This window comes from Odocoileus virginianus, chromosome 8, assembly GCF_023699985.2.
Source record: "Odocoileus virginianus isolate 20LAN1187 ecotype Illinois chromosome 8, Ovbor_1.2, whole genome shotgun sequence".
Lineage (NCBI taxonomy): Eukaryota > Metazoa > Chordata > Mammalia > Artiodactyla > Cervidae > Odocoileus > Odocoileus virginianus.
The window spans coordinates 23,518,798-23,542,366 of NC_069681.1; the positions used below are offsets into that span (position 1 = coordinate 23,518,798).

The 23,569-nt window shown below is 40.4% G+C and overlaps 1 long non-coding RNA gene across 1 annotated transcript; it reads right to left on the reverse strand.

Annotated features, from left to right (window-relative positions):
* Nucleotides 1-4,530: 4,530 nt before the first annotated feature.
* Nucleotides 4,531-10,934, reverse strand: LOC110136335 (uncharacterized). The gene is made up of 3 exons (XR_002313609.2): nt 10,618-10,934; nt 7,138-7,189; nt 4,531-5,513 (listed from the first exon to the last, which is right to left on the reverse strand). It is a non-coding gene; the product is annotated as an uncharacterized lncRNA (long non-coding RNA).
* Between the last annotated feature and the right edge of the window lie 12,635 nt (nt 10,935-23,569).

Consider the following 23,569-nt stretch of genomic DNA (forward strand, 5'->3'; position numbering starts at 1 on the left):
TTCTGCCAATTCTTCCCCTTTTATGAATCCCACACGGCCCCCACTCCAAACCACGAGTCTCGGAGCATCACAGGAAGCCCAGTCTGAGCTGCGTGGGGGGCATCGCCCGGTCCTGTGACGGGCCTCGCCTCAGACCTCTCTCCTCCAGCGTTTTTCTTCTTCCCCCCTCCAAGACCTTTGCCAGATCATCAGGTGAGATGAATAGGATTGCAGTTTCCCTCACTGACAGGGAGACAGGGAGACAGGGAAACAGGCAATCATAGAAACTCCCTACTGGGCCACTGGCTCAGAGAGTCACACATCTTAAAAGAACTCTGTACAGGGAGCCTTTACCTGGTATGCCTAACACGGTTACCACTCAGCCCTGTGACCTTCCGGCAGTGACTCTGGATTCCTCTTTTTATTCAACTGGAAAGCGAGAGGCTTGAATTATTTGATGTCAGAGGTCTCTTCCACTTTGACAGTCAACAACCCAGGTGGCCCTCTGGCCTCTATGGCCTGCGAAGGGCTAAGCCCTGAGAGGTGTCCCTGGCGTGGCCTCTGGTCCCTGCTCTGCCTGCCCGGCTGCATTCACCTTGGCATCATCTCCCTGATGAGATGGCCAGGAGCACAAATCAATATAAAAAGATGCTGCTCAAGCCTCAGTGACCATGTGAACTTGCCCAGATACTGCCACCTACCAGCGCCCAGCTCCTGGGGTCACGGTAGCTGTGCCCGTGTTCGTGGTTCTCCAGGTAGAGGCCCGTGCGGGTGGCAAGCTTAACTCCTTTGGTAAGAGAGCAAAGGCTCTATCTCTCCTATTTCCTTCTCCAGGGAAATTGTCCATATGTTCATCTTTTCTATGTGACTCTTTGCATATAGGATCTAAAAAGCAGGATGCTGGAACGAGTTGCACTATCCAGAGGGCATATTCTGAGACTTGCTTCTCTCTCAACACACTTGCCTTTGTATGCTAAACTTTACCGTCCACATGCTACTTTCATGAATTGCCCTACATCCACCTACCACTTGGTCTTTTAGGTACTTAGATTTCTACTTAGCCTCCTCATAAGCAGTAACATCCATGAAATCATTGCTTTGTTATAAACCAATTGTATTTCAATACAAAGTAAGAAATAAATAATCTGTGAGGATTTTCTTGATGTTTCCTGAACTTGGTTTCCTAGGGCTGCTGTAACAAATTTACATAAACTGTTTCAAAATTGATGTGAGAGGCAAAGCTTCTCTTATATTAATTTTTAAAAATTTTCATGTACAAATGATTTAGAAAATGTTAATTGTCAAATTTGTCTTCAAAAGTAGGTTAGGCACCATTCAAGGTCCTGGGAGTTTGTGGGCACAGTTTAGAGACATAGTACCAGCTTCTAGCAAGCATGATCACCCTGTCTTTCTCCCAACCCTTTTCTGCCTTATTCAGAGACAGATGAATGGTTTTTATAAAAAGCGTGGAATTTGGAAATCAGATGGAAAGTCATTAAATTCTGATGCTCTCATTTATTACCTCTGTGATTTAAGCCAATCGCTTAACTTCTCTAAGCCTCAATTTCCTTATCTATAAAATGGAAATAATAGTGTCCACATAGTTATGTTGTTGTGAGGGTTAAATGTGTGTGTGAGCTTGCACACGCATGCACACACACACACACACACACACACACACACACACACACACAGACAGAGTTCCTAGCAATTGTCCTGCATATAATAAATGCTTAAAAATATTAGCTCTGTCTTTTCTTCCTTGCTACTATCAAAGCAGCATTCAGAATTACTTTGTCCATTCTCTAATTTCCTTCTAGGTTATCAGGAATCTTACATTCTGTGTCTAATATTCCCAGATTCTCTCCCTCTTTTCCTTAATTCCTTCATTTCTGCCCCCCTTCTAATGATTCCTTCTCAAACTGTGTCCTCTCTCTCATGCCTCCATCTCTCTTCTTTCAGGCAGTTCCCCCTTTCCATCTGCCACAATTTCAGATATCTATGCCCTGTAAAACTAAGATAACTCAGAGAAGACTGTGGGTCATAAAAATTCTTACTTCTTTTGCTCTTTCATGAAGTGTGAATAGTCCTTTTTGTTTATTTGCTTGTTTAAATCATAGTATTCCCCCAAAGCGTGAAGAAATTTATGTTATCTAATGCTGTGGAAAAATTCCTGGACCACAGTCTTATTAAATTTGACAGACATTTTTGAGCATCTGCTATATGCCAAGCAGTGCCCCAGGCACTAGGGAGATAAAAATAAAGCCAAAGTCTTCTAAAATGCTTACAGTTCAACCGGGCAGACTGATATATAAATACCTACTTTGAATATGAGTGTGCCTTGTGAGGCTTCAAACAGTGCATGTGAAAGAATCCCCTGTGCTTTTGTGGTCATGAGATTGTCTTGGGCTGGCCAGTCAAAGTACTCAACCTGCCCACAGCCCCCACTGAGTGAGGAGCCCTGTTCTGCTCCCCCTGAGCAGAGCTTATTGGTTTTGTCTTCATGTGATGGATGGTCACATTTTTTTTTTTTTTCCTTGGCCACCGGTCATCTCACCACTGTTTGAAACTTTGTGAGAGGCAGAGCCCATCTCTCACTCATGAAGCCTGAAAGGCCATATACTCTTTCCCATCCTCTGATCACCACCCAACACCAGTGTAGCTGGGGTGAGAGCATGTGACCTAGGCTTGGACAGTCAAATATCCCTCCCTTGGACCTGGAATTGAAATTTGGTCACACAGAAGAAGTGAGATGAGGAGAGTGCTTTCTGGAAGTGATTGTGACACTGTTCAGGTTCCAGGGTCAGCAGGGGCAGGGGGACAAGAGTGAGACTTGGCTTCCAGCCCCCAGTGTCGGTTACATGTCCTGGCTCCTCCTGTTCAGTGATGGCGGGAGTATCCATGCTCAGCTAACTTGGAGGTGTGACTTGGCTGCTGCTCTGGCTTCTCAGCCTCCGTTTGTTTCTGTTCATTTTCTGAACCTCTCTCTGATCCAATATCCTTTCAATATATATTTTTTCCTTAAATGAGCCAAACTGATACTTAGCAACTAAGAATGCTTTGACTGAGTCCTGATACAAAGTCTCTACCTCAACAAGGAGAATGCTAGCTAACTGATCTGGGTAACTTCTCCTTCTAGGACATTCAAATTGGAAATATGTGAGTGGGTCAATCAGAACCCAGAACAGAAGCTAAAAGCACACACCAGGGGCTATGAGATAGCAGGGACTGTGTGTAGGCTGAAATTGTAAGTTATGAACAAGCGTAAGTTATGAGCTAGCAGAAATCAGAGCACATGCAGAGGGAGGAAGAGGTGGTTGGCTGACTGCTGCAAGAAAGCAGAAGGCAGAGGCACTGAGTCCCCGTGATGGGGAAGGAATGGATGAACCCCTGCTCTCCAAGCTTTAGAGCACCTTTGAATTTGAACTGTTTTCCATTTTCCAAACTACATTTCCATTTCTATGAAACTGATTAGCCATAGCTATTCATGGGTTCCTTGAAATTCCAGGTGCTCTCTTTTCAATGTATATCCTTATAACAACTCCACTATTATTTGAGGTAACCGGAATAAGACTTCCCATATGATCAAAGGATCCCAAAGATTACAGTGATGCTATGACCCAGGACCCAGTAAAAAACTGTCCAGTGTTATAACTTCAGTAGTCACTGCCCTGCCTCTCCAAAGATGTCCTTTGGTTTCCTGTTTTCCTGGAAGTTTCTCAGCAGGAGTACCCTTCCTCTGGGCCAGAAGATAATAGTTTATAAGAAGCCCCTGTTTAAAATGTGCTCTATTCCTCGGAGGGAAAGAAGGATCAGAGGTATTTCTCTATGCATTAGCTATTAGCACCTGAGCAAATTAAATGAGTTCATTCTTAAATTTGAACTCTTAGAGGTCTGATAGTTAAGGGATGAGCTGGTTATAGGGCAGAAAAATCAGGACACAAGGGTGGGGTGGTGGAGGGGATGATAGAAAATGGCAGTGAGAGGTCCCGGGGACAGTCTAAGGGACAATCTAATGGAACATTCCCATGGGGGAAGTCCTGCTGGTCAGCCAGCATGGAGAGTGCGGGGGTCAGCGTGGCCAGGATGGCGGCCAGCGTGCCCTTCACAGTCTGCCTTCTGCCGGCTCCAGAGCGTGACCTGGCGTAGTTTCTGTTACCCTTCAGCTCTCATAGCAAGTGGGGCTGAGCTAACATGGCAGCGTAAGATGGCCCTCTTGTCTGCCCGCTTGGCAGTTCTGCTCGGGAATTACATCAGTCGTGCCTTGGGGTGTCCTGACTTCATTGCCACAGCCTTCATTTTATCTCCCGAGACATTCAGTGCTCTCTCATGGCTGTGCGAAAGGGAGTGTCTGTGTGTCTCACCTCGTTAGTGAGAGGCACACATTCCAGGAAAAAAGTGATTCTGTTAATGAAACCTGACACAGGAAGGAATGAATTTACACATGCTACTGTATTTGAAGGGAGAGAAGATGCCCTGAAACTGCTTTAATGAAAGCAGAAGTCTGCAGTTATCTCTACAGTGCTTTATTTATTTTCTCAAACTCTAAAATGTATCTCAGGGTTTGGTGTTTTTCTTCTTCTGAGACTAGTGGGTAGAACTCTTCTCGGAATATCAGTGAGTCACATCAGGGTGCAGGTAGGAGAAAGAAAAAATAATGCCAGGGACCCATCTTTTCTTTCTTAGCTACACACTGTATCTGCTGGGGGCTGTGCTTGCCCGTCAGCTCTGCTTGTGTGGCCAAGTGACTTACCGTGAGTTATAAATCAGCGATGAGCAATGTGAAAAGCAGACGGGGAGTTGAATGCATCCTCCACATCTCTGTCTTGTGACTGGCTGGAGTCCATGAGCAATTTTGAAAAAGATGTTTGGAAAGGATATTCATCATTTTAAATTGCTCCGTGGGAGCTTTGCAGTTCATAATGTGCCTCTCAGGTACTTCTCAGAGGCGGCTTTGCCTTGAAGTGGTTTGCAATTTCATAACAACAAAAGGGCAACTTTGGGGTGTTAGTCTAGAAAAGCTAATTTCAAAAGAATTAGCAAGAAGTAAGTTTGGGAGGGAGGGTGAGTGGAGGAAGCTGAAATATTTGGGCTGAATTCTACCCCATAATATCTGGCACTGGAAATTCCCAGTGTGTGCCAATAACTTTGCTGTCCATGCCTCAGTCCAACCCTCAAATACCATTGGGAAAATCTACTTGGGCATGAGCCTTCAGATGATGAAAATATATTTGCTCTTGTGGAAAAACAGTTAAAAACCCCGACGTATGATAGTTTAACAATGCATGAGTTGACCATCTGCAAGAAAATTGTTACTGAGATGTTTCTGAGCCAAACACATCTGCTGCGCTCTTTGCATTATTTTGCGGCTTTACTCAGAGCAATCCCCGTCAGCAGTGCTGTGTGCTGTGTTGTGTGAGTGGTGCTGACTGTCAAATGGAGAGTTGGTGTGTGGGCACCACCGCCCCAGACATCCAGGTGAGGACGAATCAGCAATCAGCAGCCTGGGAAAATAGGCATCTTGAGCACATGTGCTGTAAGGTCAAGAAGAGAGGAAACCAGGGTTGGATTTTGATTCAGCACAATAAATATGAGCAGAGTATTATGTGTACAGAATAGGAAAGCATGAGATTCCCACAAACCCTGAAGGGGGATGGGAGGGAAGAGCCACAGATCCAACAGGACTGCTATTGCAGAGAGGGCTCTATTTTTTCATATGCTAAAATGTCATTTAGAAAACCTCCAGAAGAGATTTCTGTACAAAGCACATGTGACATTAATTGGGAAGTGGTGCTGTAAAAACTATAAGGGTAGTAATTGTATTTTCACCTCTTGCATGGATAGTCAAGGCAGGTAGGTAGAGAATGTTTTCCTGGAATAGCGCCTTGCAGTTTAAACCTCTTCAATATGGTCTGTTAGCCAGCACAACCTTTTTGAGCACCTCCCTAGTGCCAGGAGCTTGTTCACAGTCGTGAACAAGATAGAGTTGAGCTGGAGTAGATGATCATCAAGAAGATGTTGAAAAAACAGACCCTTCTGGCCATACTGTGGTCCACCCCCTGCCCCCTGCCCCTGCCCAGTGTGCAAAAACTCCCATCTTGCCTTTCTCTAGTTTTCTTCTTAAAACAAATTTTATTTCCCATTTTCTTGTCCTCTTGGTTTTCCTTTACCTACTGCATCATGAACTTCCACTTAATTTCATCCAGCTCTCCCACCCAGAGGCCCTATAGCTTTTCACGGTTGATCATCTGCTCTTGTCCTCACTACTGTCTTTCCCCCTCTGAGATTTCAGGGGTCCTCACTCCAGTGGGCTTCAAACTCAGTGCCCATAAGATACAGGAAGACTTCCCAAGAGAGAACTTGTGCAAAAAAAATAAAAGTCTTAAGGAAAATTTCAACTTTATATCAAGTATTTTTCTTAAATTGACCACCTTGAGAATTCACAAGCATTTGTAATACCCTTTCTCGTACTACATAAGAGAAAGATGTGTACCTCACTGATCCCAGATCTTACTGTGGGAAATAGGAATATAACTGATGGCCTATATTTGCTATAACTTAATCTAGAAACAAGTAAATTCACCTGTGGATGAAATAATTAGAAAAAAGTTCTTATTTACCTCACTGGGCTTCCCAGGTGGCACTAGTGGTAAAGAATCTGCATGCCAATACACAGGAGATGCAAGAGACACAGGTTCAATCCCTAGGTCAGGAAACTCCCCTCAAATTGGAAATGGTAACCCACGCCAGCATTCTTGCCTCGGTAATCCCATGGACAAAGGAGCTTGGCAGTCCATGGGGGTTGCAAAGAGTTGGACATGACCGAGTGTCAGAGCACACATATTAACCTTATTAGGAGGACTTTCAAGAAATGTTAGCTTGTATGTTTAATAGTTATGTATAAAAATTAAAATAAATGTATGTTTTGGTAAAAAGCTTTAATATATTAAAATCATCAGTTATACATTAATAATAATTATAATAGTAATTAATTTATAAGAAAAATTTTAACACTTAGAGCCCTATGCTCACAGAAAATATAAAACTTACATTAAAACTTAAGTTTGTATACAGTTGACCTTGAACAATGGAAGATTGGGGTACCACCTCTCCCCACAGACATTTGAGTTTAGCTTACAGTTGGCCCTCCCTACTCACTGTTTCTCCATGTCTGTGGTTCTTCATCCTGGGATTCAGTCAACACCTGAACCTGTAGTACATTGAAAACATTCCGTGTGTAAGTAGACCTGTGTTGTTTAGACCTATGCTGTTCAGGGGGAAACTCTTTATGTTTCTTGAGTGAGGGTGATAAATAAAGAACTTGTGATTAAAAAAATACATTGTGAAATTTAGTTGCCAGGGAAGATATGTGGACCAGAAGAACAGATTCAAATAGAAAGGAAGATGTAAATTTTCAGTTTAAGGGCACTTTTATCTATTTTTAAATGGATGGTGGTGGGTACCAAATTTATATGGTATTAAAATTCCTTGATTACTGTTATAGACTGAATGTTTGTGTCCCCTCAAAATTTATAAGTTGAAAACTAATCATCAGTGTTACGGCATTTGGAATATTAACCCTCTCACACTAATCAGTCACTCATCTGTGGTGTTGATTAGACAAGGATAAGAGGGAGAGAAGAGAAAGGTTCTGATTCCTTGAAAAAGTCATACCTTGAAATTTCAGTGGGAAAATGAGTACCACGAGGGCAAATTGAAGAACACGGATGTAGTACAAGTGCAAGCAGACATTCTGTAAGTGACCAAATAATTCCTGTTTTCAGCTTTTCAGGTTGTATGCCATGGCGTTTTTGTGACAACTTCCCCTCTGCTGTTGTAAGCAGCCATAGAGCATATGTAACAGACAGACCTGGCTGCATTCCAATAAATCTTTATTTGTAAAAGCAGACAGTGAGCTGAATTTAGCCAACTCCCAATATAATACATTATCCATGGCCCTCAAGAAGCCTGGGCAGTAGTTGAGTCTTGAAGTTACCTAAAGGGAATATTCGCCTCACATAGTCAAGATGCAGACATCTGGCTTGATCTTTTTCCTGTCACTGAAGGCTAAGATTCTCAGATCTTTTGGTGTCCTCGCAAGGTGGCAACTGGCTTCTCCCAGGTTTTCTGAGAGAGAGCAAGGAGGAAACCACAATGCATTTCTGAACTAAGTCACACATTGTCACTTTTGTCACATTCTGCTTGCTAGAAATGAATCATTAAGTCTGACCCTCAGAAAAGAAGAAATACAGATGGCCAAAAGGCACATGAAGAGATAGTCAGCATTGCTAATTGTTAGAGAAATGCAAATCAAAACTGCAGTGAGGTATCACCTCACATCAGTCAGAATGGCCATCATAAAAAGTCTACAAGTAATAAGTTAAGAGTTTGGGATTAACGTGGGCTTCCCTGGTGGGTCAGATGGTAAAGTGTCTGCCTGCAGTGCAGGAGACCTAGGTTTGGTGCCCAGGTCAGGAAGATCCCCTGCAGGAGGGAATGGCAACCTACTCTGGTATTCTTTCCTGGAGAATTCCACAGACAGAGGAGCCTGGTGGACTACAGTCTGTGGGATCAAAAAGAGTCAGATACAACTAAGCAACACTTTCATTTTCATCTATTTTGGGAATTAGCATATATACACTACTATATGTAAAACAGATAACCAACAAGGACTTAACTGCATAGCACAGAGAACTATACTTAATATTTTGTAATAACCTATAACAGAAATGAATTTGAAAAAGAGTAGATTTACATATATGTATAACTGAATCACTTTGCTGTCTCAATTCAGCTGTCTACTTGAAACTAAATTAATATTGTAAGTCAATTATACTTAAATAAAAAAAAAGTCTGACCCTCAGAATACATCTTTTGAGAACAGGATTATCAGAGAGTCTGTGGACATATTTTAAATACACTACCAAGCTGTTGTGATGTCTTGTTTTGGTTGATATGTTTTAAGAAATCTCAGTTAAATACTTGGAAAAGGGAGTATTTTAATAACTTTCTTAAATAGTTTGTGGCTATTCTTAGATGCAACACCAAATACTAGTTTCTTAAAGGTGAATTGCATCATAGAATCTGAAACCATATCCATGAACTTTTCAAATTCTGTTACATTAAAATTTATTGGTTTATTTTGTGCTTTGAATTGATATTTTACCCATATATTTTGTGATGATGCATTTTATAACATGATGCATTGGTCATTTGGAATATTGATTCTTTGAATTATTCAGCTCTCTCAAATGTTGGCATATTTTATTATACAGTGTAAAATATTTTATCTGTTAATGTTGCTAATCATCAGAAAAGTCTTTGAGCATTGAAAAACTGCCAGGCTTACACTGGTAGATACAATTTTTCTAAAATTCTGATTTTCACTGCAAATCTTGAATCTTATCCTTGGCAACAAAACTGTCAGTTGTTTTCCTTGAAGTGACAGTCTCACTGGTTCATTGTTGAGAAAGTTTCTGCCAAATACTCATGTCTAAAGAAATATGATTCTTCACCGAATCAAGTAAAAATGGCAGTCTCTGAAAAAAGTTGCTCGTTCAGCTCACAACTCAAGCAACTGTCCACGTCCTTTTTTTTGAGACAGCCATCATACTTCAGTGTGTAGCGGAGGTACTTTTTGAACACTTCCCGTTTCATCAGATTATAAAAAATCAAGTACATCTAAGGACTGCTGTTTAATAAAGTTAATAATTTGTATTCCTTCGCAACAGCCATTGTAAGGTGAAACTGTTCTCTGGCTTTTTTTCCCCTCCTGCCAGTGAGTGGCAGTGAAGTACAATGTACATTATCATAGCGCACTGATTTCACAGGAACTAGTGCATGATACTGGTACACTTAGGAGCCATTGCCTCGATTCGTGTTTAGTCACCAAGAGCTTTACCCATCATTGCTTTTGTACCATCTATGCAAAACAGCACAGTGAAAAAGACAATGTCTCAGTATTATTATTAAAACAGTTGTTAAGTTTACACTCGAAAGTAACTTCAATGACCCTCAGAGGCCGACAGCTGTATTTGGGGTACTGCTGTCCTAAGGTGTTGGCTAAAGACTAATTTCTCCTGAGAAAGTCTTGTGTCTGTGTGAATCTTCTCACAAGCTTTAACCTTGATCTACTGGCTTCCTGTCTCCACCTCTCCCCACCCGCCATCTCCCACCACCGTTGCCTTTACCCATTAGACCCAGGAGCTGTACTTGTTTCCTTGGGAGAGACTGTCTTCTGACTTGTTAAGTTTTGTGGGGAATATTTTTAAAAGATTTACCTTAAATATTGAGAAAGTTTATCTCATTCAGATGATGAAAGTTACCTTAAAATGATTTATTTTTAACAACAACCATCTTAACTCCAGTGGAGAACTGTCATATCCTTGCTAGTAATGTTGGTGAATTTTCTGAAGTATAGGACATGTTAGTAAGTCATGAAGCTAAAAAAGTGAGAGAAATATTCTTTTCCTAATTGAGTGCTGTCAATTTATGTGCTCTTAGCCCACCTCTTGCAGGATAAGTGACAAGTATCAGTGACTCAGAAGTGGATCCATGTTCAAGTTGTGATGCCTTAGCTCAGCAGAATAGAGTCAGCACAATGTATGATGTTCAGAGGGACTAGTGATTCTTTGATACCTTTTTTTTTCCTTTTGTCACGCTGACTTGAGTCTCTGCAGCATATTATTTGTCATGGAATGCACTGACTGCTGAATTTTTTCAGTCTGTCTGAACTCAGTTTTCGCAGAGAGGTTTCAAGTAAAAGGAGAAGCAAAATGGAGTCAGCGTTGACAAGAGAGCCATCTGAAATAGACCCGAGAGGCCACTGAAGAAGTGTGACTCAAGCACTGCTCAGCCCAGATGAAATCTGAACTTGGACCACTTCTTATCTTAACATAGGCATCTGGAACATCAGCCCCAAAACTCAAGATATGTATCTGACCCTTGAAAGTGAAAGTGTTAGTTGCTCAGTTGTGTCTGACTCTTTGTGACCTCATGGACTGTAACCCACCAGGTTCCTTTGTCCATGGGATTCTCCAGGCAAGAATACTGGAGTGGGTAGCTTTCTCACTGCTTCCCTTCTCCACTACTTCTCTTCTCCAGGGCATCTTCCTGACCCAGGGATTGAACCTGGCTGGGTCTCCTGCATTGCAGGCAGATTCTTCACCAACTGAGGCACCAGGGAAGCCCTTACTTACTCTAAAATAATTTGTGACAGCCTGTCCCTTAAAGACAAATATTTCCTTTCTTGCATCAGAATCAGTCACAATTTTTGAACAACCTTGTGGCTTTTGCCTTGATAAGCCCCAGACACTTTCTATTCTCCGGGACCACTCTAAACAGTTTTACCAGAGTCTGTGTCTCCTGAATTGCAATTCTGAAGACCCCAAATGAAGCTCTTCTTTTCAGCCTCAGTACTGATTATTGTGACATAGGGCAGATTATGTCTTTGCCCCTAATTTTTACTTGAGGTGTGTCAGAACCTCATGCAATCTCTGTAGGAGTTTCCTACTTGGTAATAAGATGGGAATTAACATCTGCTTGGTCATTTTTGTTACACTGATCCACCTATTGTTTTAAGAGTCTGTGGTGCTACATCTAAATTAGGGCTCTCGTTTATCCCTGAGGCTTCGTGTCACATCATTAACTCCCAGTATCCAAATGATGATTTATGCAGACTATTTGGCTACCTTCACACAAATTACTTTGAGGGGCTTAGTGTAGCTAATCGAACTGTTAGAAAATGTCAGTTAAAAAAATTCTTTGCAACAAATTTCCTTTGTAATGAAATCCTTCTTGCTGCTGGGCAGGAGCAAATCTAGGTTTTATAGGGCCTGAGATTCACATGACTTTGGGATCCCTCTAAGAAAAAAACAAATATAGTTATAAAAGAGATCTTAATTAAAATGAAAAAAAAGTAAATCACAACAAATTAGGGAAGGCTTGAAGATTCAGAGATCTCTTTGGGCCAACTTACCAGAAATGAACACATAGAAATGCTTTCTGATTAGCACCTGGCTTGCTGGCCCCTCCTAGGACAGTGGGACATTCATAGCTTCTTGCCTTCATAGACCTGTGCAAGCGAGAGCCCCAAAGGGTCAACCTCGTTAACTTCACTGTGGATCTACCTTGGCATTGGAAGGACTGTCTATTCCAGACCCTGCCACTTTTCAAATCCTGCTGTCAATCTGACTGTTTTTCAAGTGACCCTAAATCAGGCGAAGTAGAATCTTGAAATAAGTTGCAGTGACAAAGACACTTAGGTTCTTGCTTTTCATTAAGCATTTAAAATGTCATTCTAAAATGACATTTTAAAGGCCTTCTTATTCTAAAATTGTATTATATTTCACATTATTAGACAAGGAAGCCTCTCAGAGTGAGCCAAATACCATCTTTGTCTATAGGAAACTTATAGCTGTTACTGAAAGGAGATTCTACAAATTTCACAAATTCAATTCATGACTCCCATCAATTTTTTAAAGAGGTCTGCCCCTTAGGAAGGCAATTTGAGAGGCAACATTTTAATGATCTCCACTGGAGATCAGGTAGTTCGTTATCTCAAATATCATATTTGTTATATTAATAGATTGACATGCTAATAAAAGGGCAAATCCACATGCATATGTTTTATAGTGAAGGTGAAACTCTTGGAAGCATGAGACGAGAGTGATGTCAGTTAAAACAGCCATAGAGATCTGTAAGAGTGATCTTTTAAAATATGCAGCAAGTTGGTCTCTTGTAAAGGATTTTCTTCTCTTCATCTGCCAAGGTTATTTAGTGATATCTTCTCTTCTCTAGTATACCAGTTACTTTACTAAATGCATGAGTACAAGTAAGAAAATTGAAAAAATTGTCTCCAGAAAAATTTATGAAACCTTCATATTGTATAAATACTAGAGGTAATAGATCCATGAAAGGTAAGTGCATCTATAATCCTTCATCTTTTGTGACATCAGAGCAATATATATGGCTTCTAGCACGTGGTTCTCATTAATTGGATAGAATTGGAACATTCTAATCACATGATTATTGAATCAGCTGTTCAGTTTATTTTTGTGCCACTGAAAACTTATTACAAATATCTCATCGATTAATTCATCAGTTTGACTTTGCAACGGTTTGAGTCAATGTTGGAGATAGCTGAAACCTTGAGATCTAGAGTACATATTGTTTAATTCAGTGTAGATAATGACAGAATCATAGGGCTCATATTTGAGAAAGGATTGTGGTTCATCTGTCCATCCTTGAACCTTCAGACCTTAAATTTTGCAGGTAGATAATATATTTGGTTTTAAGAAAGTTTACAGTATAATTAGCATATTACATAATGATTACATAAATATTACTTAATTCATCATTAGAAAAATATATTTTATATTTAACATAAATTGCAATGCCCTGAATTGATTAAATTATATAAGCATTGAGTTTCTATTCTAAGCTCAACCCTAACCACGATAGAAGTTCCGTGGAAGTTTACATGACAGGAGGATTAAGAGCTGAAGGATTAGAATAGATTTCTCCAAAGGAGAAACACCCCAGTGAAACATTTAGTCATGATGACAGTGCATGTGTCCATCTTTGCGTCCAAACCATAGGTGCTAAAGGAGGAAACCTGAGAAAATAAGGTTCAGTGTTAGTGGACTCATCTGGGGAAGGTTTAGAAAGATCTAGGCCTTGTCTAATGACATTGACATGAAGTTGTATTTGGACTGTTGTTTAATTGTTAGGTCATGTCTGACTCTTGTGCGGCCCCATGGACTGTAGCCCTCCAGGCTTTTCTGTCCACAGGGTTTCCCAGGCAAGAATACTGCAGTGGGTTGCCATTTTCTTCTCCAGGGAATATTCCAGACCCAGGGACTGAACCTGTGTCTCCTGCATTGCAGGTGGATTCTTTACTGCTGATCCACCAAGGATGCCCAGTATTTGGGTAGGTGGGGAGTAAAGGAAAATGATGTTTAAAACAGAAAGAATAGCATGGGCAACACTGTGAAGAAAACCTTTATTATTTGTCTCATTAGGAGAGATAAAATGATTGTTGGTTGGTTTTTGTTTGTTTTGTTTTGGGCTTTTTTTTTTTTTTTGCACTGAGAAATTATTAAATCATTTCTTTGGTCTCTTCCTTTTAAGGTAAATAATCCCAGATCCTCTGACCTTTCATTATACTGTTTTCCAGCCCTCAGCCTTTTCTGAGGCTCTCCAAGCTTTCTGTGTCTCTCATGAGCCATATGGCTTAAAGGATGGAGCTCCGATTAGGGATTCGGGATTCTGACTTCTACTTGTCGTTCTTCCTACTGTGTAATCTTGACCAGGTGCTTACTGGACCTCTTTCCCTCTGTAATTTAAGGCACTGGACTATGGTTTCTTTACTTCCTCCTATCTCAAAATTCTGAGTCTTAAATTGTGAAACTAGCATTTGATATGAGGTTCTAGTCATGTGGAATAAGGTTAAAGGGTTAATTCCAATCTCCTTCATCCTTCATGTATACTTCTCTTTCGACATTCCAATATCATAATTACATTTAAAAGCCCAGGGTCCAAAAAAAAGTCTAGTACTTACATAGAAACTGAGTTTCCTTGTCCTTGACTTTATCAACAAAAACATCATTTGCATAAAATGACCTTAAGTATCAGCCACCCTAAGTATGGAGTAAATATATTTTCTTCTTATGGATAATGACAGTTGCTTTTTAAAAAATAATTTAAGCTACTGATCTATAAAGTACTTTAAATACGTCGTTGTGGAAGATTGTATTGAAACAGTACTGAATTCAGGTTGTTCTCTGACCACATCCTTCCTTACTGAATCATTCCTCAAGATGTTGTCTCTATCCTTCACTTTTTTTTCCCTATTGTGCAGCATTTAGCAGAATGAAATTATGTCTTTTGCTACAGAGCACAAGACAATTACATGCATACATTCTGATATTTATTCCATCAGAATAAATTTCACTTGTCTTCCTTAACCTTGGGATAACACAGAGTATTGTAATCTATTAAAGTAAACATTTGTTGAACAAGTAGGATGTTTGGAAGTAGGGGAGCTCCAAAAACTGAGGCAAACATAAATATTGCTCAAAATGAGATAGATGTTCTATGTAGAGGAAGGAGTCATAGTTATAAAGATGCCCTCCACCATGGTTAATGTCCTAAGCATGGATGCTGGAGTCAGATGCCTGGGCTTGAGTCCCATTTCTACCACTCACTGGCTGCATCACCTTGGTCAGTTAATTATCTTTCTCAAGTTCTAGTTTTCTCCTCTGTAAAATAGTACCTGCCTCATCAGGTTGTTGTGAAGGTTGAAGATGCGAACACAAATAAAGTGCCCAGCACACTATCCAACAAAGTCAGAGGTCAATAAATATTAGCCGTTGTTTTTGTTATTACCTGAGCTTGTAACTGCTAGCGTCATGTTTGACAATGAGTGATAAAGACCCACAAGATAGAAGCTTGTTTCAGTTTCACATAGGAATTCCAGAGTAGAAAGTCCAGAGCTGGTCCTTGAAGTCCTCAGGCACCTAAGCTGCTTTCAATTCATTATTCCACCATCCCTAAGATCCAATTATCCTCATAATCCAAGATGGTGCTAAGAGCTCAACCCATGTGCTCATCAGTACGACAGAGGAAGGGATAAAAGAAAAAGAGGGAAAACTGTGGTATGTCCTACCAGCTGTGTTTTAAGGAAACATCTCAGGAGATGCCTGAGGGTTTTGTGTCTATAATATTAATATACGAAGGACTGACTTTCTTAATCATCCAGCTCCATTTCAAACTTTTAATTTTTAAAGCATTACAAGAGTTATAGTCTGCAGTCTACTGGGGCTCACTATGGCCATGGAATCCTTTTCTGTTATATGTCAACAATACTGATGAACTAAAGCATAAAACAGTCTGACTAAATTGAATATCATCTAGTGTTTTGTACCAGGCTGCCTTTGAAATGTCATTGTCTCAGTGTTTTGGATGTACCTGAATTGTTCAGATTTTAAACTCAGGCACTATAAAATGCGATTTTCCTTCCCCATTGTGAGTCAGTGCCAAGTTAAGCCCACATTGTAGACTGATTGTATAACAAATGCTTCCATCAAGAGTGCTCTGGGGAAGAAGTGGCCAGAAAGTTTGTGTGAGAGAACAAGGTGATGTGGCAGGAAAATTAGCTTTGCCCTAGGATTCATATGAATAATAGATGCAATGCAGAATAAAACAATGGTTAAAAAAATAAAAAACCACTGAAATGAAAGCAACTCAAGGTCATACACCATGCTGGGTTTGTACAAGGGGGATGGATCACTGCCATATTGAAGTCTGAAATGTGGTTTCTGTGCTCCCTTCTCTGTTAAATGACTATTACTTGGCAGCTATTCATTAACATGAGCAGTGGGATCACTGAATAGAAGGCAGTAATTAGAGTATAATATCTCTTGGTCTATAGCATGTTATCTTTTGTAACTGATCAAAATGGTACATCCAGGAACATCTTGTTCAATATTTCTAATGATAATAAAACCTCTACTGAATCAGATTTTAAAATCCTAGTGCCACTATCTTTGCATAGCAATCAGTAGATCACATAGTCTTGTAGAGATGATGTGGAAGTGGGTATATTTGGGAATTAAATACGAATTCACTAACAGCATAATTGGGCTAGTTTTGAGAAACAAATATATTAGTACTAAATATAAGCCCTACTAAGGACTAAGATTCAAGAATACAACATAATTATCTTGAGAAGGACAGCATCATATTTGTAAGTTGAGATATTACTTTTAAATCAGTTCTCCCATTCTCCCATCTACTGTAAGAAATGGGTTGATGTTAGTTGAAAATGTCTTTCAGATGACAGGCTCACTACCTCTTTGGCTTATTCACTAGAGAAGTAAGAGTAAATGAGCATTTCTTTTTGTTATCTAATGTTTAATGAGTATGAATGGGTTTCTTTTGAGTAGCTAATGTAATAAACCATAAAATATATGAATGATATTTCACTGTGGCAGACACTTTCAGTTGCCTGTTAAATATCTCCTCACTTCCTGCTTGCTGCCAGAAGCCAGATTTTATTAAAGGCAAAAAACACTTGCCTAACTATGTGCTTACAAAGCCTCTTTTATAGTTAGAAGTGTACTGTAGTTGTGGCCAGTGAAACAAAGGTAGAATTTGGCTGAGCTTTCTAGGAAAGTGTTTGCTCTCCTGATAAAAATGGATAGATGCAACTGGCATTCCTCTTTTCCTTTCTGCCTTCCTCTTTCCTTGAAGGTATGATGTCTGGAGCTGCAGCAGCTTTCTTGCAACCTTGAGGTAAAACACATCAATTAAAAGCCCCCCAGATGGCTGACTCTGGCTCCAATGTCCCTGAATGCTGACAATGCCAGCAATCTACTACCTCCAAACTTCTTATGGGTGTGTATGTGTGAGTGTGTGTGGGAAGTCACTCAGTTATGTCTGACTCTTTGTGATCCCATGGACTGTAGCTCACCAGTTCCTCTGTTCATGGAATTTTCCAGGCAAGAATTTTCCAGGCAACTGGTGTGGATTGCCATTTCCTAACTCCAGGGGATCTTCCTGAATCAGGGATCAAACCCCTGTCTCTTCTGCCTCCTGCATTGGCAGGCAGATTCTTTACTTCTGCACCACTTGGGAAGCCCTTTGTGTGGGTGAATCCCACCTTATTAAAGTCATTGTAAAAATAAATAAATAAATAAAGTCACTAGTTTTTTTGCTGCTTACAGTCAAATATATACCTGATCAAAACCTGGGCCTATATAGAACTTGTTGCCAATTGGAATTACCATAACATCAACATAGTGTAGGATATTTCAGTGACTCATGAGTAAGTTAAAAGGAAGACTCAAACCTTATTTTTAAAGCTGGACAGATAGGATGCCTTAAAAATCCTGAGGGTTATACTTATGTTGGTTACTTTCCACTGACCATCCCTCAGATCCACTTTTGCCCTTCTCAGCCCTCCTCTGATCCTTAGGAGGCTAACGCTATGAACTGCGTCTCATGACTCTGGCTTCTGTTTCTTCAACCAGTGGTCAGCACCAGTAGGAGACTGGAGGTTGGGAAGCATAACAGGTAATCTTTAGAGTGGCTCTTTCATGTTCCCAAATCCAGTGACTAGAACATAGTACTGATGTTTAATATGAATATAATTGCTTCTCAAGGTTAGCCCAATTATACTATTACCTTGCATTTGTATTTAGTTCCCCAAATACCTAATTATGCATCAAGTCTGTAAGCCTGTGATCTACTCATTGTCATGCAAAGGCAGCAGCGCTAGGATTTAGTGATCTGAATCAGTAGAGATTTTATAATCAAATAAAAATATTGAAGAAGATGTGAATAAGGTAAGTGGTGGGAGAGAGGTTGAGCTGTATCTTCGCTGTCCCATCTCTGCTTTAGGCAGATATTTCTGGCAGAATCTGGATTCTTCAACTCTTTGTTTTCCTGAAAGTTCTTATCTTCTCTGTCTCTTTACATCCACTTCTTCTGTGGCTAATTTCTTGGGGGCATCAGCATCTTTTATCAGTTGCTTATCTTGGCCCACATTTTTACGAAAGTTCCTTGAACCACCTGCCAGAACTCTGTTTGATACAATATTCTTATACCCACATTTCTAAAATTAATGTTAATTCATTTGATGAAAACCATCAAATATCTTTTAAAAACTTGTCTGGATTTGGCATACAACTCAACCAAAATCGTGTTGATTTGTGTGACTACTTGAGCAGTGTAATCTATTGTTCCAAATTAAACTCACTAAGGGCAAAGTGACTTTAACATTTGCTAATGTATTTGTATTCCGCTTTATTTTTATGGCAATGATGAACAGTCTAGAAAATTTCAAAGTTTATTTCAACTGTAAAGATATGTTGCCTGGAGTTAGGTATTCTGATCTAATACAATGTTTGCAAGACAATTTTATAATTATTTCTAAGTTAATCCTAACAACCTTCTTATGAACAGGGTCAATGTTGTTATCAATCCTTATTTTAGAAGTCTGACTTCTGAGCAAGGAAGAAGAATCTTCCCCAGCTTATACTGCATGCCAGTTAAGGTCTGGAGCACAAGGTTCGTTATTATTGTTCTAGAGGTACTGCTTTAGCTTTTCTTCAAAAATTAATTCACTCTCTAACTGCAAGTCAGAGCACGTTGCATATTTTACCTTATGGACAGCAGCCCTTCGTATTCAGTGTGTGTTATAGATTATTTCTGATGGCTCTGACAATGCCAAGAAATAATGGATGGTCTTATGATCTTTTTCTTCTCCTCAGTTCTCTCTCTCTTTTTTTCTTCTCTTTCGCACCACTGAACCCACTGCTACAAAGATAGAAGAAGAGAGTGTCTGAGGTAGCGCTGAAATTTTCTAAAACTTCTCTGAGCTTACCTGTGCTCCCTAAGAGAGAAGCATTCAATGGATAATGCCTTAAAGGCCAAGTGGTGGTGGTGGTGGTTTATTTGCTCAGTCGTGTCTGACTCTGCAACCCCATGGACTATAGCCCTCCCAGGCTTCTCTGTCCATGGGATTCTCCAGGCAAGAATACTGGAGTGGATTGCCATTTTCTTCTCCAGGGGATCTTCCTGACCCAGGCATCGAACCTGTATCTGCTACATTGCAGGCGGATTCTTTACTTACTGAGCACCAGGAAAGCCCAAATGTCAGATAGTGCCCGCCTATCTTAGCTACTCAACCTGATCATTTTAATAAAAACCTCTAGAACTGTTTCAAAACGCAACAAACTCAGTTAGCCCACGTGCACACACTGATGTATTAAACTATGCTTTCTAAACGTGCAGAGGCTGAATTCACTTGCCACATGTGAGACAGTTGCCACAGAAAGAAGAAAAGGTTCATTGGGAGACTCTGTGCTGTGATCTGTACAAGTCTTGTTCATTGCATGATGTTATCAAGAAGATAAATTTTCTTTTTGGTCCTACCCTTAACCTCTGCCAGTTTTATAAAAAATGGAACTCAGTCTTCTTCCCAAAGCATTCTTTCTGGTTCTCTTATGCCTATCTTCAGTTCTGTTGCCCACACATCCAGGGCTCATTTTTTACTTTTTCTTCATGTGTGTCTTGTATGGTCAACAGGGGGAGAGGATTCATTCTTCTTTTCCTTTTCTTAGTTGCCTGAACTCAGTGAAACCATAGATTTCTAAGGACTAGGAGAGAGCTCTTTGGGTAACAGAATCACAGTTTGGATGTATGTGAATCATGCATTATCACTTTTGTGACTCCTGTTCCTTCATCTACTCACTGAAGGCCAGTATTCCCAGGATCCAAGTTTGGCCATCCTGTTTTCCTCCTCTGTCTTCTCTGGGTGATTTCTCTCAAGTGGATACGCTCTGCTGCCGCCTGTGCAGGGATGAATTTAGCACATCCCTCTGCGGAGCTCACACCCAGGTGCCTGACTACCTATTGGGCACCTCCACGTGCTCAGCCTGTAAGCAGCTCAAAGCTGACATGTGTGAGTGGTGTTCCCTGCCAGCCTGGTCCTTCCCCTGTATTCCTGTCCTGATGAACGGCGCCCCTGCCTTCTGGTCCACCTACATCAGCGGTCACCCAGGAGTCTTCGCAGTCTCCTCTCTCTTATTTCAGCCCTCCATCCTCTCTCCTGCCAACTGCCGACCATTCTCTCCCTTCCTGCTTTATTCTTCTCCCCATTCTCTCCCTTCCTGCTTTATTCTTCTCCATGCAGAGTTACTGCAGGAGTCTCCTGATGAGTTTCCTGGGTCATCCTCCCTCCTCAGGACCCATTTCAACTTACCTTCTCCACTGCTGCTATTCTACGCATGTCATTCTCTGCTTAGAACCCATCGTTGAATAGCAATTGTGAGTAGCAAATGACCTGGGAATGTATATTTTTTTAATTTGTCTTTATTCTGTTCCCCTTTCCTGGATATTCTGTTATTTGAATGGGCTCTCCTTGTTGTTGTTTTCGTCTTTTTCTTCCCTGTTTTCCTTTTCTTGATTCTGTTCTATTTCTTGGAGTGTTTTGTAAATTTCATTTTCCATCCACATTAGTCTCCCATTCCTACTTTAAAAAAAATTCATAGCACTCTCATTTTATTTATTTTTAAAGGTTTTTTTTGTTTGCTTTTAGTTCTCTGAATGTTTCTTCTGTTCTTATTTCATTGGTGCAGTCTCATGTCTCTGAGATATTAACAAAAGGCTTTGTTGTTACAGTATCTTCTCTGAGTATCTTCTTTCCCCTATTTATTTACTTTAATCCTCAAGCATCCAGCGACCCTTCCTTGTCTGGTCCTAATTGAGACTGAGGTCATCCAGTTGTTGATTGGAAGTTCTGTATGAAAGCTCAAAGTTTGTTCCCTGTCAGGCTTCACTCCCAGGTGATCTGGCTGCCCCGTTCCTTTGGGGACCCCCCAGTCCTCCCTTGGGTTGATCAGATTCTACCCCTTGAACTGTCTCCATTCTCCTGTGTAGGAGCCTGGGCCTGGCTCCCCGTGGTCTAGAAGGCCTGCAGGGGATGTGGGTGAAGGTCACACAAGTCCCTGGACCTTCACCTAATTCCTGTTTTTACTACAGTGATCCCACCCGCTGTCAGCTGTGCTGTGTCCCCCGCCCACAGAATACCTCTGATTCAACCTCCCTGGAGAGTAAACCTCTGATCTTTGGCTGCTTCTGAAATACTGTCTTGACCGGTCTTGCTGTCTTCAGCCTCACTCTTGCTCTTGCTTTTAGAGACCGCCAACACTGCCAGTTCCCGACATGCTCTGGTCTCCTGTGGGGTAAATCACTTGGCTCCTTAGTTTCCACTCCCACTTCTGCCAGCATAGATTCCAGCTGTCTCTGGTCTAAAAGGTCAGCTGTTTTTCCTCCATTTGCCTTTCCATTACCATGTGCTTCTGTTTCTCAGTTCCAGTCCTCTATGTTGCCACGGTTTATGTCTTCAGTTGTCATTTAGCGGGAATTAAAGAGAGAACAGATGTAAATGCCTGTGTTAAATCCTACTTTAGCTAGGATAGCCCTCAGTGTTTTTACTCCAGTACTGGTGTTTAGTGAAAACTGTAAAAGTTCATTGGATGAATAAGCGAAAAGCCACTTACAGAGAGCAAGTCTCAGGTTATGTGCACGTTCTCTGCTTAGCAGTGCACTCTGATTCCCAGAGAAATGGCCAGAGGTGAAAACAAAAGTATGTCTCAAGCATAGACACTATTCGTGGACTTTTGGTGACAAATCTTTGTGTCTCAGGCCTGTCCTGAAAAGTCTGCTGATATTCCAAAAGTGGGTGACACTGCCTGTTTAGAAGTCCGTTCTCTTTATATGAGTGACTCAGTCTTGGAATTGGAATTTTTGTGTGTCTTGATGGCTATAGCCCTTGGCTCTTGAGACTAAGTTAGTCTGTGAAGCACCAGGTTAGTTGGTATGAATTTTACTCTACAATTTTGAGTGTAAACATTTAACATTCTTTAAAACCTGTAGGTCAAGATTAATCTTTGTCAAGCCCACAGCCCACTAGGTTACTAGTAAACTCCATCTCAGGCATAATAAAGACCCTCTTGCTTTATATCTGGGTGGACAGAGGACTTCAGCCTCTGGGAAAGAACCTTGTTCACTCATGTTCTGATATTTAAGGAGAGAGGGAAGGGGTAAAGAACAGATTATATTAAGAGATACAAACTACTATACAGAAAATAGATGAGCAACAGGGATTTAACTATGTTGCACAGAGAATTATATATAATATCATGTAATAATGTATAATGAATTATAATCAAAAAAATACTAAGTCATAATGTTGTATACTTGAAACTAATATATGCAATATTATAAATCAACTATAGTTAAAACAAAACAAAAAACCCTGACAGATGGTTAGAACAAAGACTTTGAGCCCAATTAGGAGTATATCTACCTAAAGAAACAAAAGACCTATACATAGAAAACTATAAAACACTGATGAAAGAAATCAAAGAGGACACAAGCAGATGGAGAAATATACCATGTTCATGGATTGGAAGAATCAATATTGTCAAAATGGCTATACTACCCAAAGTAATCTATAGATTCAATGCAATCCCTATCAAACTACCAACAGTATTTTTCACAGAACTAGAACAAATAATTTCACAATTTGTATGGAAATACAAAAAACCTCGAATAGCCAAAGTAATCCTGAGAAAGAAGAATGGAACTGGAGGAATCAATCTGCCTGACTTCAGACTCTACTACAAAGCCACAGTCATCAAGACAGTATGGTACTGGCACAAAGACAGAAATATAGATCAATGGAACAGAATAGAAAGCCCAGAGATAAGTCCACGAACCTATGGTCACCTTATCTTCGACAAAGGAGGCAAGGATATACAATGGAAAAAAGATAACCTCTTTAACAAGTGGTGCTGGGAAAACTGGTCAACCACCTGTAAAAGAATGAAACTAGAACACTTTCTAACACCATACACAAAAATAAACTCAAAATGGATTAAAGATCTAAATGTAAGACCAGAAACTATAAGACTCCTAGAGGAGAACATAGGCAAAACACTCTCTGACATAAATCATAGCAGGATCCTCTATGACCCACATCCCAGAATTTCAGAAATAAAAGCAAAAATAAACAAATGGG